Source organism: Diuraphis noxia, unplaced genomic scaffold (assembly GCF_037042655.1).
Source record: "Diuraphis noxia isolate RWA-SAM2 unplaced genomic scaffold, SU_Dnox_SAM2 contig0010, whole genome shotgun sequence".
NCBI lineage: Eukaryota > Metazoa > Arthropoda > Insecta > Hemiptera > Aphididae > Diuraphis > Diuraphis noxia.
In genome coordinates, this window is record NW_028301720.1 from 237,825 (window position 1) to 243,824 (window position 6,000).

The window sequence follows — 6,000 nt, forward strand, 5'->3', positions numbered from 1 at the left end:
CTAATCATACTTTTTATATTTTTATCGTTAAGTTCACATTATTTTACATCTAAAACACGTCTTTACAATACATTTGGGTGAATATAAAAGATCGTAAAAAAATTTTGAAATACAGGTGATGAATCCGCTAAATATCGTCTTAAGTCATTTCTATTAAACTAATCATACTTTTTATATTTTTAACGTTAAGTTCACATTATTTTACATCTAAAAAACGTGATTACAATACATTTGAGTGAATACAAAAAATAGAAAAAAAATTTGGTAAAAAATGGTGATAATTCCGCTAAATATCGTTTAAAGTCATTTGTATTGAACTAATCATACTTTTTATATTTTTATCGTTAAGTTCACATAATTTTACATCTAAAACACGTCTTTACAATACATTTGGGTGAATATAAAAGGTCGTAAAAAAATTTTGAAATACAGGTGATGAATCCGCTAAATATCGTCTTAAGTCATTTCTATTAAACTAATCATACTTTTTATATTTTTAACGTTAAGTTCACATTATTTTACATCTAAAAATCGTGTTTACAATACATTTGGGTGAATACAAAATATAGAAAAAAAATTTGGTAAAAAATGGTGATAATTCCGCTAAATATCGTTTAAAGTCATTTGTATTGAACTAATCATACTTTTTATATTTTTATCGTTAAGTTCACATTATTTTACATCTAAAACACGTCTTTACAATACATTTGGGTGAATATAAAAGGTCGTAAAAAAATTTTGAAATACAGGTGATGAATCCGCTAAATATCGTCTTAAGTCATTTCTATTAAACTAATCATACTTTTTATATTTTTAACGTTAAGTTCACATTATTTTACATCTAAAACACGTGTTTACAATACATTTGGGTGAATACAAAAAATAGAAAAAAAATTTGGGAAAAAATTGGGTAAAAAATGGTGATAATTCCGCTAAATATCGTTTAAAGTCATTTGTATTGAACTAATCATACTTTTTATATTTTTAACGTTAAGTTCACATTATTTTACATCTAAAAAACGTGTTTACAATACATTTGGGTGAATACAAAAAATAGAAAAAAATTTTGGTAAAAAATGGTGATAATTCCGCTAAATATCGTTTAAAGTCATTTGTATTGAACTAATCATACTTTTTATATTTTTATCGTTAAGTTCACATTATTTTACATCTAAAACACGTATTTACAATACATTTGGGTGAATACAAAAAATAGAAAAAAAATTTGGGAAAAAATTTGGAAAAAAATGGTGATAATTCCGCTAAATATCGTTTAAAGTCATTTGTATTGAACTAATCATACTTTTTATATTTTTATCGTTAAGTTCACATAATTTTACATCTAAAACACGTCTTTACAATACATTTGGGTGAATATAAAAGGTCGTAAAAAAATTTTGAAATACAGGTGATGAATCCGCTAAATATCGTCTTAAGTCATTTCTATTAAACTAATCATACTTTTTATATTTTTAACGTTAAGTTCACATTATTTTACATCTAAAACACGTGTTTACAATACATTTGGGTGAATACAAAAAATAGAAAAAAAATTTGGGAAAAAATTGGGTAATAAATGGTGATAATTCCGCTAAATATCGTTTACAGTCATTTGTATTGAACTAATCATACTTTTTATATTTTTATCGTTAAGTTCACATTATTTTACATCTAAAACACGTATTTACAATACATTTGGGTTAATATAAAAGGTCGTAAAAAAATTTTGAAATACAGGTGATGAATCCGCTAAATATCGTCTTAAGTCATTTCTATTAAACTAATCATACTTTTTATATTTTTAACGTTAAGTTCACATTATTTTACATCTAAAAAACGTGTTTACAATACATTTGGGTGAATACAAAAAATAGAAAAAAAATTTGGTAAAAAATGGTGATAATTCCGCTAAATATCGTTTAAAGTCATTTGTATTGAACTACTCATACTTTTTATATTTTTATCGTTAAGTTCACATATTTTTACATCTAAAACACGTCTTTACAATACATTTGGACGAATATAAAAGGTCGTAAAAAAATTTTGAAATACAGGTGATGAATCCGCTAAATATCGTCTTAAGTCATTTCTATTAAACTAATCATACTTTTTATATTTTTAACGTTAAGTTCACATTATTTTACATCTAAAAAACGTGTTTACAATACATTTGGGTGAATACAAAAAATAGAAAAAAAATTTGGAAAAAAATTGGTGATAATTCCGCTAAATATCGTTTAAAGTCATTTGTATTGAACTAATCATACTTTTTATATTTTTATCGTTAAGTTCACATTATTTTACATCTAAAACACGTCTTTACAATACATTTGGGTGAATATAAAAAATAGAAAAAAAATTTGGGAAAAAATTTGGTAAAAAATGGTGATAATTCCGCTAAATATCGTTTAAAGTCATTTGTATTGAACTACTCATACTTTTTATATTTTTATCGTTAAGTTCACATTATTTTACATCTAAAACACGTATTTACAATACATTTGGGTGAATATAAAAGGTCGTAAAAAAATTTTGAAATACAGGTGATGAATCCGCTAAATATCGTCTTAAGTCATTTCTATTAAACTAATCATAATTTTTATATTTTTAACGTTAAGTTCACATTATTTTACATCTAAAACACGTGTTTACAATACATTTGGGTGAATACAAAAAATAGAAAAAAAATTTGGGAAAAAATTGGGTAAAAAATGGTGATAATTCCGCTAAATATCGTTTAAAGTCATTTGTATTGAACTAATCATACTTTTTATATTTTTAACGTTAAGTTCACATTATTTTACATCTAAAAAACGTGTTTACAATACATTTGGGTGAATACAAAAAATAGAAAAAAATTTTGGTAAAAAATGGTGATAATTCCGCTAAATATCGTTTAAAGTCATTTGTATTGAACTAATCATACTTTTTATATTTTTATCGTTAAGTTCACATAATTTTACATCTAAAACACGTCTTTACAATACATTTGGGTGAATATAAAAGGTCGTAAAAAAATTTTGAAATACAGGTGATGAATCCGCTAAATATCGTCTTAAGTCATTTCTATTAAACTAATCATACTTTTTATATTTTTAACGTTAAGTTCACATTATTTTACATCTAAAACACGTGTTTACAATACATTTGGGTGAATACAAAAAATAGAAAAAAAATTTGGGAAAAAATTGGGTAATAAATGGTGATAATTCCGCTAAATATCGTTTACAGTCATTTGTATTGAACTAATCATACTTTTTATATTTTTATCGTTAAGTTCACATTATTTTACATCTAAAACACGTATGTACAATACATTTGGGTGAATATAAAAGGTCGTAAAAAAATTTTGAAATACAGGTGATGAATCCGCTAAATATCGTCTTAAGTCATTTCTATTAAACTAATCATACTTTTTATATTTTTAACGTTAAGTTCACATTATTTTACATCTAAAAAACGTGTTTACAATACATTTGGGTGAATACAAAAAATAGAAAAAAAATTTGGTAAAAAATGGTGATAATTCCGCTAAATATCGTTTAAAGTCATTTGTATTGAACTACTCATACTTTTTATATTTTTATCGTTAAGTTCACATATTTTTACATCTAAAACACGTCTTTACAATACATTTGGACGAATATAAAAGGTCGTAAAAAAATTTTGAAATACAGGTGATGAATCCGCTAAATATCGTCTTAAGTCATTTCTATTAAACTAATCATACTTTTTATATTTTTAACGTTAAGTTCACATTATTTTACATCTAAAAAACGTGTTTACAATACATTTGGGTGAATACGAAAAATAGAAAAAAAATTTGGAAAAAAATTGGTGATAATTCCGCTAAATATCGTTTAAAGTCATTTGTATTGAACTAATCATACTTTTTATATTTTTATCGTTAAGTTCACATTATTTTACATCTAAAACACGTCTTTACAATACATTTGGGTGAATATAAAAAATAGAAAAAAAATTTGGGAAAAAATTTGGTAAAAAATGGTGATAATTCCGCTAAATATCGTTTAAAGTCATTTGTATTGAACTACTCATACTTTTTATATTTTTATCGTTAAGTTCACATTATTTTACATCTAAAACACGTATTTACAATACATTTGGGTGAATATAAAAGGTCGTAAAAAAATTTTGAAATACAGGTGATGAATCCGCTAAATATCGTATTAAGTCATTTCTATTAAACTAATCATAATTTTTATATTTTTAACGTTAAGTTCACATTATTTTACATCTAAAACACGTGTTTACAATACATTTGGGTGAATACAAAAAATAGAAAAAAAATTTGGGAAAAAATTGGGTAATAAATGGTGATAATTCCGCTAAATATCGTTTACAGTCATTTGTATTGAACTAATCATACTTTTTATATTTTTATCGTTAAGTTCACATTATTTTACATCTAAAACACGTATTTACAATACATTTGGGCGAATACAAAAAATAGATAAAAAATTTGGGAAAAAATTTGGTATAAAATGGTGATAATTCCGCTAAATATCGTTTAAAGTCATTTGTATTGAACTAATCATACTTTTTATATTTTTATCGTTAAGTTCACATAATTTTACATCTAAAACACGTCTTTACAATACATTTGGGTGAATATAAAAGGTCGTAAAAAAATTTTGAAATACAGGTGATGAATCCGCTAAATATCGTCTTAAGTCATTTCTATTAAACTAATCATACTTTTTATATTTTTAACGTTAAGTTCACATTATTTTACATCTAAAAATCGTGTTTACAATACATTTGGGTGAATACAAAATATAGAAAAAAAATTTGGTAAAAAATGGTGATAATTCCGCTAAATATCGTTTAAAGTCATTTGTATTGAACTAATCATACTTTTTATATTTTTATCGTTAAGTTCACATTATTTTACATCTAAAAAACGTGTTTACAATACATTTGGGTGAATACAAAAAATAGAAAAAAAATTAGGTAAAAAATGGTGATAATTCCGCTAAATATCGTTTAAAGTCATTTGTATTGAACTACTCATACTTTTTATATTTTTATCGTTAAGTTCACATATTTTTACATCTAAAACACGTCTTTACAATACATTTGGACGAATATAAAAGGTCGTAAAAAAATTTTGAAATACAGGTGATGAATCCGCTAAATATCGTCTTAAGTCATTTCTATTAAACTAATCATACTTTTTATATTTTTAACGTTAAGTTCACATTATTTTACATCTAAAAAACGTGTTTACAATACATTTGGGTGAATACAAAAAATAGAAAAAAAATTTGGAAAAAAATTGGTGATAATTCCGCTAAATATCGTTTAAAGTCATTTGTATTGAACTAATCATACTTTTTATATTTTTATCGTTAAGTTCACATTATTTTACATCTAAAACACGTCTTTACAATACATTTGGGTGAATATAAAAAATAGAAAAAAAATTTGGGAAAAAATTTGGTAAAAAATGGTGATAATTCCGCTAAATATCGTTTAAAGTCATTTGTATTGAACTAATCATACTTTTTATATTTTTATCGTTAAGTTCACATTATTTTACATCTAAAACACGTATTTACAATACATTTGGGTGAATATAAAAGGTCGTAAAAAAATTTTGAAATACAGGTGATGAATCCGCTAAATATCGTCTTAAGTCATTTCTATTAAACTAATCATAATTTTTATATTTTTAACGTTAAGTTCACATTATTTTACATCTAAAACACGTGTTTACAATACATTTGGGTGAATACAAAAAATAGAAAAAAAATTTGGGAAAAAATTGGGTAATAAATGGTGATAATTCCGCTAAATATCGTTTACAGTCATTTGTATTGAACTAATCATACTTTTTATATTTTTATCGTTAAGTTCACATTATTTTACATCTAAAACACGTATTTACAATACATTTGGGTGAATATAAAAGGTCGTAAAAAAATTTTGAAATACAGGTGATGAATCCGCTAAATATCGTCTTAAGTCATTTCTATT